Raw genomic sequence first — 15,018 nt, 5'->3', positions numbered from 1 at the left:
GTATTTAATTTCAGAATGCATGCATGCATGTGTGTTTCTAAGACTATGTTTATCATCATCTATTCAGCGAATATATATTAACGTTTGTGCTTAATTGGTTTGTCATATAACCGTTTGTGCAATATGCGTGGTTATGCATACGCTCTAAAAGAGAATAAAAATAAACAAAACTTGAGCATACCAAAGTGGAGGATGATCCAACCACTCCATCGATCTCCGCAGTAAAAAATTACACGTGCAAGAGCGAGTGTCATGAGAACCCAAAAATCTGTGTGTTTTTATTTTTTATTTTTGTATTATTTGGTTATTTTATTTTATTTTATTTCCTTGTATTTTATTTCTATTATTCTTACTTGTTTGGATTGGGCCTTTTTTTGTGTAGTGGGTTAGGAAAGAGGTTAATTTGTGTGTTGTGTACTGTGTAGTGAGTCATTGGGCCGAATGGAGTGTGGGAATCGGGCCCAACCACCCAGAAACGGCGTCGTTTTGACAGCTGTGGGTGAAATTTTTCCCTTACTTAAAACGGCGTCGTTTTGATTAAATGATTTAAAAGCCCTAATTTCCCTCTTGCCTTCCCATCTGCGCCGTGCCACGCATCGACCACTGGTAGCCCCTCCACCACCAGCCTACACCACCACCTGCCACCCCTAATCCGTGAGCCCCTCAGTATTTTCTTCCCCACTCCCTCTGCAACCCGAAGGCTTTTCAGCCATGGGTGCGCCTCGCCGCCGCTGGTGGCCAATGGTAGCATGCCACGCTTGGCTCTCGCACAGACCCCACACCGTCCACCACCCCCATTTGAAATCGTCACCGCGAATGTTGAGAACCCCCGCTCAGCCTATAAATAGGCCGAGTTCTCCACCCCTCGAATCACCACGAAAATCGATCCTCTCCTTCTCTAAACCTAGATCTAGAGATTCCCCACCCTTAGATCTAGATCCCGAAGCCTTTAGGAGTGTTTTTGGCAGTCCGCCGCCACTCCAGCTGCCTTCGCAAGGCCGCGCAACCACCCCCAAGCACCCACCTTCCTTTTCCCACCATCCCTTCACTCAGATCCACCCAACCTGAGAGTTGTAGCCCATCCCCACCTCTGCTCCGCCGTGTCCCACTGTAGCAACCCCCTCCTCCACCCGCTAGCTCCCAGATCCGACACCCTCTTCGTGAAAAACCCACCAAAAGCCCTCTGGTCCGCCACTTTTGGTGTTAGGATAAAGAATAGGATATTAATGGAAAGGATAAGAATTGATCTGTTCGAGAAGATCACTCTCCAAAGATATTAGTTGGCTTGAATAATCTGTCTATTTTATTGCTGCAAACAATACTTATAGACAACTGACTCTACTGACTTGGCAAAATAATTGCCTACTTACAGGGAATTAAATAACTGCTGGCACATGCTGCCGAAATACTTGGAATTAAATAACAGACCGAAATTAAAGACACGACTCAACAACTCCACACCTTAATCTGTAGACCAACAACTTCTAGTAACAGATTAGTTATTTGCAATTGACTCATTCAACTAAAGAAACAAGAATTTAATGCAGTGGGCCCATAGGCCTAATAACCATGAGAACATCAGGTTTCACTCATTGATAGCCCAGCATAGCAGTCCAACTACGGGGTTTGACCCGTAACAATCCCCCCCCTTGGGCGACCTTGTCCACAAGGTCTGGAAAGTCCTTTTTCAATTTGTAATAATCTGTCCACGAAGCATCTTCAGGAGCGAGACCTCTCCATTGAACCAGTACTTCGACGCCAGCCTTATTATTCTGTTTCACCACTCGTCGTTGAAGAAGCTTCTCAGGCTCAGGACGAAGTGACCCATCTGCAGCAGTTGGTGGCAGCTTGGTGGAGAGGAGGTTGCGGTGACCCAACTTTGGCTTCAAGCTTGAGACATGGAAGGTGGAATGGACCTTAGAGTCACCTGGAAGCTCTAATCGGTAAGCTACTGTCCCTATCTTCTCTAGAATCTTATAAGGACCATAGAAACGAGGAGATAATTTCTGATTGCGTCGATGGACTAGAGATTGTTGTTGATAGGGTTGTAAACGTAAATAGACAAAATCCCCAATCTGAAATACACGCTCCGTCCTCCTCATATCGGCATATTTCTTCATTCTAGCTTGGGCAAAGTGAAGATTATGGTGTAGTAATCGTAGGATTTCATCTCTAGAGCGCAAAGTGTCCTCAACAGCTTGTAGTTTTGTTGTACCTGGAGAAAATGGAAGAAGCTTCGGGGGTGGGTATCCATAGACGACCTCAAAAGGTGTCAGCTTTGTGGAAGTATGAACGTTTGTGTTGTACCACCACTCAGCCAAAGCTAACCAATTTTTCCAATCCCTGGGTTTAGCACCTGAAAAACTTCGTAGATATTGTTCCACACTTTTATTCACAATCTCAGTCTGGCCGTCAGATTGTGGATGATAAGCTGAAGAGAATTGCAAGGTGGTTCCCTGCAACTTAAACAGTTCCTTCCAAAACAGGCTTGTAAAAGTGGGGTCACGGTCTATGACTATTGATGCAGGCATTCCATGTAATTTAAATATGTGCTCTAGAAAAATAGTAGCAATTTTTGAAGCTGTATATGGATGAGATATGGCAATAAAATGTGCATACTGGGAGAGTCGATCCACCACAACCATAATAACACTACACCCATGAGAGAGAGGTAGACTGTCGATAAAATCCATAGAAATATCTGTCCATACCTTAGTGGGAATTGGGAGAGGGTGAAGTAAACCAGGTGTAGGAATATTTTCAGATTTATTCCTTTGACAATTTTCACATTCCCGAATGAAGGTGCGGATGTCCCGACGCATGCCCGGCCAATAAAATTCAGATTTCAATCTGTGGTAGGTCTTGTGGAACCCAGAGTGTCCTCCAAGAGGGCTGGAGTGCATGAGTTCCATAAGCATAGCTCGCAGAGGAGACTGTGCAGCAACAAAAATTCTATTTTTGTAAAAAATCAGTCCATCCTTCATGGAATAAATAAAAGTATCCAGGTTCCCTTTATGAAATTGATCCTGCAATGTAATTAGTTCAGGAGCAGTGGCATACTCAGAACGTAAAGTAGACAACCAAGAAGCAAAGGGAAGTGTAAGAGCCGAGAGTTCTCCATGAGCTTTCCTGGATAAAGCATCCGCCACAGAATTTTCTTTGCCCTTCTTGTAGTGCACTTCAAAGTCATACCCCAAAAGTTTAGTGAGCCATCGTTGTTGAGCGGGAGTACCCACACGTTGATCCAACAAATATTTGAGACTTTGTTGGTCAGTTTGAACCACAAATTTCTGCCCCAAGACATAGGGTCGCCACTTTTTAATTGCCAAGACCAAAGCGAGCAATTCTTTTTCATAAGTGGAAAGTGCAAGGGCCGTTCCTTTCAATGCTTGACTCATAAAAGCGATTGGTTTTCCTTGCTGTAAGAGAACTGCTCCAATGCCATAACCTGATGCATCACACTGAATTGTAAAAGGTTTAGAAAAATCAGGAAGCACTAAAACAGGAGGTGATGTTACAGCCCTTTTGAGATCCTGAAATGAGACTATGGCGTCATCGGACCAAGTGAAATTATTCTTACGAAGTAAGGCTGTTAGGGGGGCTGCAATGATGCCATAATTTTTAATGAACTTTCGATAATACCCTGTAAGGCCTAGGAACCCACGAAGAGACGTTAGAGTACTAGGAAAAGGCCATTGGAGCATAGACTCTATTTTGGAGGGATCGGCCTGCACACCGTCTTTAGATATGAGATGACCAAGATAATTAATTTCATTGCAACCAAAACTACACTTCGAAAGTTTAGCATAAAGTTGATTTTGCCGCAAAGTCTCAAGCACGAGTTTCAAGTGATGAATATGGTCAGCCATATTTTTACTATAGACCAAAATATCATCAAAAAAAAACAAAAGGAACTTACGGAGATAGGGGCGAAAAATTTCATTCATCAAACTTTGAAAGGTAGCGGGGGCGTTAGTCAAGCCGAATGGCATAACTAGGAATTCATAATGGCCATCATGGGTGTGGAAAGCTGTTTTTGGGACATCACTAGGAAAAACTCTGATTTGATGGTATCCCGAACGAAGGTCAAGTTTGGAAAAAATAGTGGCCCTATGTAATTCATCAAGTAGTTTGTCTACAATAGGAATTGGAAATTTGGCCTTAATAGTCTCTTTATTTAGAGCTCTATAATCGACACATAATCTCCAACTTCCATCTTGTTTACGTACCAATAAAACGGGTGATGCAAAAGGGCTTTGGCTAGGTCGAATGACCCCAGTAGCGAGCATTTCAGATATCAACTTTTCAATTTCATTTTTTTGAAAATATGGGTAACGGTAAGGCCTAGTGAACACTGGTTTTGTTCCGTCATAAAGATCAATATGGTGATCATGAGTGCGGGTCGGTGGTAAACCAGCAGGAGTCTGAAAAACAGATTTAAAAGAGTCTAAAAGAGGCTGTAGTGTTGGGTGAATTGGAGGAGGGGTGGTGGGGAAATCAGGACTCTCAATTAAGTGTAACACCATACCTCTTTTGTCCATTTTAGCCGCCTTCTTGAAATCGTGACCTTCCACTAGTGAGAATGCAGAAGGAGTAAGGCCTTGAAGCGCCACCTTGCTGCCCTTGTAAGTAAAAGCCATAGATAACTTTGAAAAATCCCAAAGAATCGGCCCAAGAGTTTTGAGCCATTGAACACCTAATACCACATCACAACCACCCAAGGTGAGGACAAAAAATTCTGTACGAAAGTGAATACCTTGCATCTGAAAAGTTTCAGATTGCATAAGTCCTTCGCTGCGTACAGCTTCACCATTTGCGACTTTGACTGTCAACCCCGGTGTATGGCATAGAGGTAATTGTGCCTTTGTTACAATTGAGGGATCCACAAAATTGTGGGTGCTTCCAGTGTCGATCAACACTACAATTCGTACACCACAAATAGAGCCAAGAAGCCTCATAGTTCTGTTGTTCGGAGAACCAACAAGAGCATGGATGGAGATTGCTGGTTCAGGTTCTTTAGCATCAGGTTCTATGTTGATAAGCTTTGAACTCGACGCACTTGCTTCCAAAAGATTGGTAGGGCATGAATCCACTTCCTCTTCATCGGAATCTACACATTCCATAATAAAAAGTTTGGCTGATCTGCAACGGTGGCCAGGACCCCACTTGTCATCACAATTATAGCACAATCCCTTGTCTCTTCTTTCTTTCATTTGGGCAGGAGATAAACGCTGAATGGGAACTGACATTTTAGTTGGTGGCTCGGGAAGAGCCCATTGGGGTTTAGGAGATCCCATTGGAAAGCGAACAATCCGCTTTAATGCTGCCACATTTTCTTCTTGCATCTTAGCAATGCCAAAAGCAGTCAATAATGAAGTTGGCCTCATCATGCGCACCATATAGCGAATATCTTCACGTAATCCACCCAAGAAACAGCTGAGTTTGTAAGATTCAGCTAATCCATGGAGTTGATTAGAAAGATGCTCAAAGTCGGACTTGTAAGCTTCCACCGTCGTTGTTTGTCGTAGCTTTGTGAGGGCTTCCATGGCATCTTCATAAACGGATGGCCCAAAACGAGTAAGCAAGGCACGTTCAAATACTTCCCAATTTGTGAATGCACCAACTGCTTCCAATTCTTGAAACCATGTCAAGGCTTTGCCTTCCATATGAATGGAAGCTAATAAAACACGGTGTTGGGGGTGTGGTTGATGGTATTTAAAAAATTGATTGGCTCGATACAACCAACCGTGAGGGTCAGCTCCATGAAACGTGGGAAACTCCAAGCGAATTGTTTTGGTTTGAATGCCACATGCATCTTCAAATAGAGGATTAGAAGAGTGTGTGAGCACGACATTTGTTTCAGCGTCCACTTTCTTGCCTTCATGCTTCAAAAGTAGTTCTAAATTAGAAGCTACTACCTTCACTTGTTCTGCTAATCCCTCCACAGTTTGTTGCAGGTGTGCTTGCTGTTTTTCATGCGTCTCCTGGACTTGCTTTAAAGTGGCTAATGAGTCGGCTAACTGGGAATAACGAGTACTGACATTACCCTCAGCCATGGATGCACCGGCTCTTGATACCAATGTTAGGATAAAGAATAGGATATTAATGGAAAGGATAAGAATTGATTTGTTCGAGAAGATCACTCTCCAAAGATATTAGTTGGCTTGAATAATCTGTCTATTTTATTGCTGCAAACAATACTTATAGACAACTGACTCTACTGACTTGGCAAAATAATTGCCTACTTACAGGGAATTAAATAACTGCTGGCACATGCTGCTGAAATACTTGGAATTAAATAACAGACCGAAATTAAAGACACGACTCAACAACTCCACACCTTAATCTGTAGACCAACAACTTCTAGTAACAGATTAGTTATTTGCAATTGACTCATTCAACTAAAGAAACAAGAATTTAATGCAGTGGGCCCATAGGCCTAATAACCATGAGAACATCAGGTTTCACTCATTGATAGCCCAGCATAGCAGTCCAACTACGGGGTTTGACCCGTAACATTTGGCGTCACCTTGGTGAGCCAAATCTGCCATGAGTTACTTACTAGTTTCCTGTTTACATTCCGTTTATTAACTAACTATTTTGTGTCCGTCTGCGTAGCGGCACGCGCACTTGTCCAATCGCGGGACCCCATAGACGGTAGACCGACGCACCCTCAATCATCCAGATTTGCCCGTCCGCGTCGTAAGTAACTCCAAAGCTGACTCTTGAGTTTAAGATATAAATTTAGAAAAAATATAGTTGCAAGCACAATTATACACTAATCTGTGCATCAATGTGATGTGATTAGTCAAAAAGTAAATTTGATTGAAAACAGTATTAATTTAAATTTTAAGTATGAATAAATCAGTATTGGTGCACAGATTAGTGCACAACTGTGCTTGTATGTAGCAAAACTCATAAATTTATCACCAAGTCTGTTTGCAGTCTCGTTGTGTTGAGAAGGGCATCGAGCCCGGCAATGTGTTGGGTTTGATAATCATAGTTTTGTTGGAAATTGGGCTGTGGGCCGAAAGGATGAGGAGCTGACACGTGTAGTTGGGTTTGTGAAACTATGACTTTTGTGACTGTTGTGATGTTGTATATTGTCTGACGTGTGTTTTGTCATATCATCTAATATATTGCGTGTCATGCATTTGCATATTTACTGTTAGTACTATTTGTTCTGATTATTTAAATGTGTTGTATTATGTCATGTTTTGTGATCTAGAAATTGGATTTTCATGTACTGGTGATAACATGTGGGTGGGTGCATATCATGACCCCAAGTCAAGATGATGAATTATATCTGTGAAGTTTCTCTGGTCACTCGAGAGCATAATAAACTGAGTGACATTCCTGAGTTGTTGTCGGGTGACAGTTGAATCAGCCAAGATGGTAATGCTCTTAGCACGACTTGTAGCCTCTTGTTGGCGGGGCCTAGAGGATGCCTGGTTACAGTATGCATCAAGTGTGGAGTTGAGCATTGCTCGTTATGAAGTCACATATACGATTGTTACATGTGGTGTGATGAAAGGTGTAACAGCCCGCTAGAAATTCAATTGTGAAATTTCTATTAACTTTAGGAATCTCGTGAAAAACCCATAAGTTTTCACGAATCCATTAATCGTATAGGTTTTTGTCTAACTACATAGTTAGTGTTATTATTTACTATGGTATTAGAAGTGTATTTTTGATTATTGGAGATAGTTAGAAGTGTCAAAATGTATTATGGTTTGTGCCATTAGACTCGGAGGGTTATTTAAAGTCTTATGGCGCAATAACATTTTTTCATATTTTCGGACAAAACGTCTGTTCAAAACTGTAGATATTATTGGATAAAAAGAAATATCTTGAGGTAATTTTTCGTGAATATTATTGGGTAAAAGTATTTTGAGTTGTTTTTTTATAGATATTATTAGATAAAAATATCTTAAGTTGATTTTTGTAGATATTATTGGATAGAATATTATGAGATAATCTTTTATAGATATTTTGGGTAGGAGAAAACCACACTTAACTCTCAACTCCAGCCTTATCACCTCCCTTATCTCGTCCATAAATGTGTCCAGCCAGCACCCATGAACTTATCTTCAATTACTCCTTCTAATAAAAGATTATCAAACACTCTCTCTCGGACAGATTTTAGGAGATCTTTTGCATGCCCATTTCGAAGCTGTTGTAAGTGTTTTATCATAAAGTCTCCTTCATATAAGTTGTTCCTTTTTTAGTCTAGTTTACATGGATATCTTATTTGCCCCATTTGAAGATCATTTGGTCAGTCAAATATTGTGTAAACTATAGAAAGGTCATTCTGGGAGATAAACTGGAGAATATGTTATAGTTTGGAGTTTTTGACCAAGCTAATGGATAGATATTGGTCCGAAATTTTTATGGAGTATTGTTAACATGTATATGTGACTATTGGTTGAGGATTTTTGCATGATTAAAGGTTTTGATGAAAGATGTTCTTAGATTTAGAAACTTAGAAACTGGAAGAGGAAAAACAGTTTCTGTTTTGAGAAAGTTTAACTCTTTGGTGGTCTAAACCTATTCTAATGACTTTGATAATTTTATTGGAGGATCCTAAACATCTTATATACATGTTATATTATTATTTTGAAGATATTTGATGTTAGTTTCAAAGATATGAAATTTTATGCAAAGAGATATTCAAATAAGTCAAAGTGTGGATATTCTTGGCTAAATTTATGTTTTGGTTAATTTCTAACTATATGATCTTGAATTAGAAGCTTATATATGTTTTAGGACATCTTTTTAAACCATGTGATGGTTTGGTTTGAAGATCATATATTTATAAGTCATAGATCAAGAGATTTATCAAAACTAGTTGAGGGAAAAGTTTATGTTTTTGGACTAAGTGTAAAACCAAAAACTCCAAATGTTATTTTGTGATTTTGGTGACTTTAGTTTGATGATCTAAAGCATGGTTGATGTTAGGATGATATTATGAATATGTTAGAAGTAAGATTTGATTTTTTGAAATTCTTGGAGATGTTTTGATTTAAGGTCAAAACTTGTGATTCAAGTGCTTGGATCTTTTTACAAAAAAATTTGGTGTTGATTATTAGCTTTTTCTAAATGGATGTTTTAAGTATGGTTTTGAACTTAGGATTGGAAGATGTTTGTTGCAAAATTTTGGTTTAAGCATGAGTTTTGAAGTTGGAAGGAATTGCAATAAAAATAAAGGGAAATGGCCTATGGATGTTTCGACCATAGTGTGTTCTTCATAGTTGTGTTTTGTTTTAAATTTTTCTGAGTTGATATTTAAGTTTAGGACAAGATTTACATGAGGAATGTAAATTTTGGAAACTTTTGGAGTTAGTATGCAAAATCCTTAAGTTATGGGTAAAACGGTCATTTTCCCACATGTAGAGAGTAAAATGAAAATTTTACTCTTTAAGTTAGTATTTTCCATATTTCAAATTATTAGTGATTTAGTTCTAACTTTTAGAATCACTAATTACAGTTCCTCGTGATTGCACTTGAAGTTTTATAAGAAACGCGGAGATCGAGGTAAGTTAGCTTTTAACTTACTAGCAGTCTACTGTGTATGTGTGCTAAGTAAAAGAATTACAGTGTATGTATGTATGTTATCATATATGTCATGCCATGCCAAGTTATCATGTAATTGTCTATTATACAGAATTTATTCTGTCATCAATTTTTATCTGTTACACAATATATTCTGTCATGTATTACTATACATTACAAATATGTAATGCTAAATATGTTGTCTGTTATATGTTATGCCATGTTATGAAATGTTACTATCTTAAGTTGGTTATATATTTCAAATTATGTTCAAGTCACGTTATGTTACGTCAGGGCTTCAGAACTTTCATATTCCAGTCACGTTTCATCTTGAGTATATTCAGTTTATGTAGAATACATGGGGCCACAACAACTGTGGAGTATGTATTTAACTGCATAGTGATGTATAGAATACATGGGGTCACAACAACTGTGGAGTATGTATTTACACATAGAATACATGGGGCCACAACAACTGTGGAGTATGTATTTTTAATGTTAAGTCAAGTTTGTGTAGAATACATGGGGCCACAACAACTGTGGAGTATGTATTTACACGTAGAATACATGGGGCCACAACAACTGTGGAGTATGTATTTTTCATGTTAATTCAAGTTTCAGAGCAAGTTCATGCTAAGTCAAGTTTCAGATCAAGTTCATGTCAAGTCAAGTTCAGTTCATGATTCAATTTAAGCTATGTCAATTATGCTATGTTGTACGCTAAGTTATGCTTTAATTACTTATAAATTTGATTATGCATTTATGCTTTTACTGTCATACATGCATCATTAGTCTGTATGGAAGTTTTTTGTTAACTTGCTGAGATTTGTAATCAAATCTCACTGTGGTAGTCCCAACTACCATTCCCCCCAAATGGTAGATCTTGTTACAGGACCTGAAGGAGGATCAGGAGCTGACCAACTAGACACAGTCGACTGAACGACGGTGCGTCGTTAATGTTAATATAGTAGTTAAATTACTACTTGTACGATGGAGTTGCATCTCCAGTACTTTTGGATCATAACTATTTTGGAATAGTGTTGTGATCTTAGTTATTCAATGGATCTTTATGTATGAAGTATGTTTTAAGTATTGGGATATTTTCAGTTTGGTGCATAGTATTGCTAAAGAAAAAAATTATCCGCTGCGAATATTGCATAATGTTAGATGCATGTTAGGATTATTGCATCTTATATGTCATGAACGGGGGCAGGTAACCTTGTGTTGCATGTCTCGACGCTTCAAATGTCCGTCAGATCCCAAACGGAATTTGGGGGCGTCACAAAAGGAGTCATGGTGTACGGATGGTCCCGAAGGAAGACCATGGTGTACATGGTAATAAATGGTTGTGTTTTGGGCCAAAGGGATTTTCGGCATACGTGTTCTGTTTAAATGTGTTATTTTTGGGAAAGGGTGGAAAAATAGATATTATGCTCTTTTGCTTGTAAGGCTGTCATATTTTTGTTAGTTGTATAAGTGCATGTCTTAAACTCTTGATTGTCGCATACTGATTACTTATTGAGATTGTAAAATCTCACTATGGTATTTCTACTGACGATTCCGTTTTATGGAATCGTAGACTTTGATGCAGAGAATGAGTTAAAGAGCCGGAGGTACTGGCTTTGTTATTGTATTGTTTTATTCATATTTTCAATCGGATGACTGTATAACCTCATGGTGGATTATTACTATTCTAGGTTGTACTGTTTTAAATTTTCAGGTACTTAGCTTGACTACCTTTTATTTTTCCACTGCATTATTTATGTTGCACACATATTGCATGCTTGTACATAGTAGCACATGGCGATATAGTATGTGATCCATGTAGTCATCATCTTGATATCACGACCACCATCAAATTACACGTAGGAGTTAAGGGTGTAGGGAGACTAACTCGAAAAAGAAAATATATATGAGATCAAAGAGGGAAGAGAGTCGAAAGTGAGGTGCAATGTGCGCTTAATTTCCAATCAAAGAGTACTTACTACTCCATGCATATAGCTAGCGAGAGAGATGGCGATGAAAGGAAATCGCAAGAAGGAGAGAATGATCAAAGGAAAAAAGATCAAAGAATCCGGAAAGAGAATAAATTGTTGCCAACGGGAATATCGACATGCGGCCAGTGAGGAAGCAAGAAGCTAGAAAGAAATATGGAAAGTTGTAGAGAAAACAAAGAGAGAAGGCATGGAGAGTTGGAGAGTTCGAAAGGAGAAAGAGAAGAGTTTTGCTATATACAAGCACAGTCGCGTACTAATCTGTGTATCAATGCTGATTCATTCATATTTAAAATTTAAATTAACACTGTTTTCAATAAAATCTACTTTTTGACCAATCACATCACATTAGTGTATAGATTAGTGCACAATTATACTTTCAATTATATTTTTCTGAAAGAGAAATGGGGAAATTTCCTGAGACAATGCGCACGAATTGCTGCTTCTTCATATTTATTTTTTTGTTTTTTTTAATTTTTTTTGTAGGCTGGGCTTTTCTCTGGGTCGAGTTGAAGAATTTCTCCTCTCTCCCTTCTTGTATGACCATATTGACCGTTTGTTGCTCAACGTCCTCTATTAGCATTGAGGTGGAGGTTGTCTTGTACTCGTTGAATTACTGATTTTCTGCTAATGTTACCCTACCTCCATGTCCATGGAGGTTGTCTTGTACTTTTTTTTTTGGGTTTGTTGCCAGCAGATATAGTGCCTTCTCCCCATGAAATTCTAGTCTATACGGTCATGTTTCTAGATTTTGGAAAAAGCCATATACTATTTATCAAGTTATTACACATTTTGGCATGACCACTAGGTACGTATGAGGTTTTTATTTAACTCTTTAATTCCAACAAAGTTATATTAATTAATCTATATGTCAATATATAATTTTAATCACAAAATGGACAAAAAAACTTATATGTATATGAATCGATTGGCATGTCAAAGTTATATCAAATCAGAAAGTGAATGATAGTTTTGGGGACCAATTTAGTAATTTAACAATTATATCATAAAAGGAATTATTTTAATTTGACAGACAAACGAAATTTATTATAAATTTGTACTTTGATTGTCTTGGAAAAAGATCTTGTGATTAAGTTGTTACCCAAATTTGACGAGCTCAAGCGATGGATCCTCCAACATCTATTCTTATTTAATACTTCTCAAAATATACATAAATATATATGGTATGACTTATTTTATGCGTTCATTTCTCTCTCACTTAGGACTCTCAAGCTTGGACAACTGTTGGAGTGGACCATAATCAAACACCCTTGATCTTTTGACTTAGGTAATAAGCCCAAGTCCACCTATGTATGTGTATTCTTTGGTGAAGGGGAGCCCAACATGTTGTTCAAGTGGGTTCCTTTTTATTTTGTTCTTTTTTTTTTTCTTCTCTTTTTTAAGTGGATACAAATTTCAAGCCCAGCACGTGTGTGACCCTAATCCCTCCCTTTATGCAAAACGATATAGTTTTGGGCTAGGGTTTCAACTCTAACCTTCATCTTCTCTCTCTCTCTCTCTCTCTCTCTCTCTCTCTCTCTCTCTCTCTCTCTCTCAGAGCTTTGCACGACTCTTCTTCCTTTCCCTTTTGGTTTTGTTTTTTTTCCCTCCGGTAGGCAGCAGTTGTTCCGTCACCCATGCTCCCCATCACCTGGGCTCTACGCGACAGTGTCATTCTAGATGACTGTCGCAATTTTGCGTGGGATGGATGGAGCATATTCTCTATCATCACCAAGCGAGGGTGGGCACCAATCTGTTAGCAAATGGGAGTTGCATATCCAGACATAGTTGGTGAGTTTTACCATGCCATGGGTCAGATACTGGAGGCTGATGTGGAGACCTTCACCTTTATCGTTTGGGATGTGAGTATTACCATCTCACCTTCCGTTATTTCTAATTTCATTGGGATCTCCCGAGTGATTGGTGCATACTCTACACCGGCTGCACAACCCTCGCTTGCACTGAATGCTGGATCAGATAGTGAGGATCACATTGAGGACCAGGCTGTAGCAGATGATGGTCTCACAGGCGATGAGGTTTGTCAGTTGATGCTGGATGCTTCGACTGCTCCATATGATGGCAGTGAGGTCATCAAACAGGTAGACTGTACAACAGTTTTTAGAATACCAAATTTAATTGTTTCCCATAACATCAATTCGAGGAAACACAAAACAGATTTCGGCATCGATGGAGCTTGATTTATGGTACGAATAGCATGGGGAGATCTGATCAATCTGCCATTATATTTCTTCCTTCACATTCAATATGAGTCTCACTACTCGAGTGGAGGTAGTCTACCATTTGTTATGATGATCTCTAACCTCATGATCCAATTGGGGGTTAATGTGCAAATGACTGAGCAGAGGCACCCGCAGATCGGGCTCCTTAACAAGATCACATTTAGTAAGAACAAGGGCCACTTAAGGAAGACTCGAGCTAATATTCCAGCAGCACAAGATAGTGGGATGTCAAGTGATTCAGCTTCTACTTCTGTCGGTGCTCAGAGAGAGCCTGCTGGGACTACTTTAGATGAGATACAATCCTTGCTCGAGGAGCATCACCGACTTTTGGTCAAGGAGATCGTTGAGCCTGTTATGGAGATGCTTCGGGAGATGGAGGAATGCATATCTTCCCTACAGTAGGATTTTGAGCTAATGACCAAATAGAAGTTTTATTTTTTATTTCACTTTTTTATGTTGTATATATCGAACATTATGTTTTTGGGATTTAATTAGTGTATGGTTTGTATTTTTTGTTTTTGCTAGCTTGTTTACTGTTTGGAATCTTTTTTCTTAAATTAATTATAGTTCTTGATAATAGAAAAAATTTAGTTAATTAAATAAAATAAAAATCTATATTCTTATAATTATTTTTTCTTAAATATAACTAACTAAAATATAACATAATTTTTTCTTAATAACATAATTTAGTTAATTAAAATATAATTATTTTTTCTTAAATAAGTAATTAGTTAAATTTAGTTAATTAAAAATCTTAACTAATATTTATTTAATTAAAAATCTTGGTTAACATAAAAGAGCTCATTAAAATATTTTTAAATTAATTACATCAAATTAATTTATGAATATGAAATATTTTAATTCACCATAAATAGTACTATATAATATATCTATATTTTTATTATTTTAAAAATGATAACTAATATATTTTTAATATTTAAAAAATGATAAATAATAAAATTGATAACTAATATTTTAAAAATGATAACTAATATATTTTGGTGTTCGATTTTGTTCGAACTATCTTGCATCCATCCCGCCATATTTTTTCACCAAAAATCTCTCGTTCGAACAGTGTTGAACTGTCCCAACAAAATTATATGTACTTTCCCGCCAAGATTATTATTCGAACAGAGACTAAACCATTTGAACAGCTGTTAACTCTCTATTTGAACATAAGTTAGCTTGTTTGAACGGGTTTCTATTTTTGAGACAATATATTTCATCATAGA

Source organism: Carya illinoinensis, chromosome 14 (genome assembly GCF_018687715.1).
Source record: "Carya illinoinensis cultivar Pawnee chromosome 14, C.illinoinensisPawnee_v1, whole genome shotgun sequence".
NCBI lineage: Eukaryota > Viridiplantae > Streptophyta > Magnoliopsida > Fagales > Juglandaceae > Carya > Carya illinoinensis.
Note: the sequence above shows the minus strand (reverse complement) of the source record.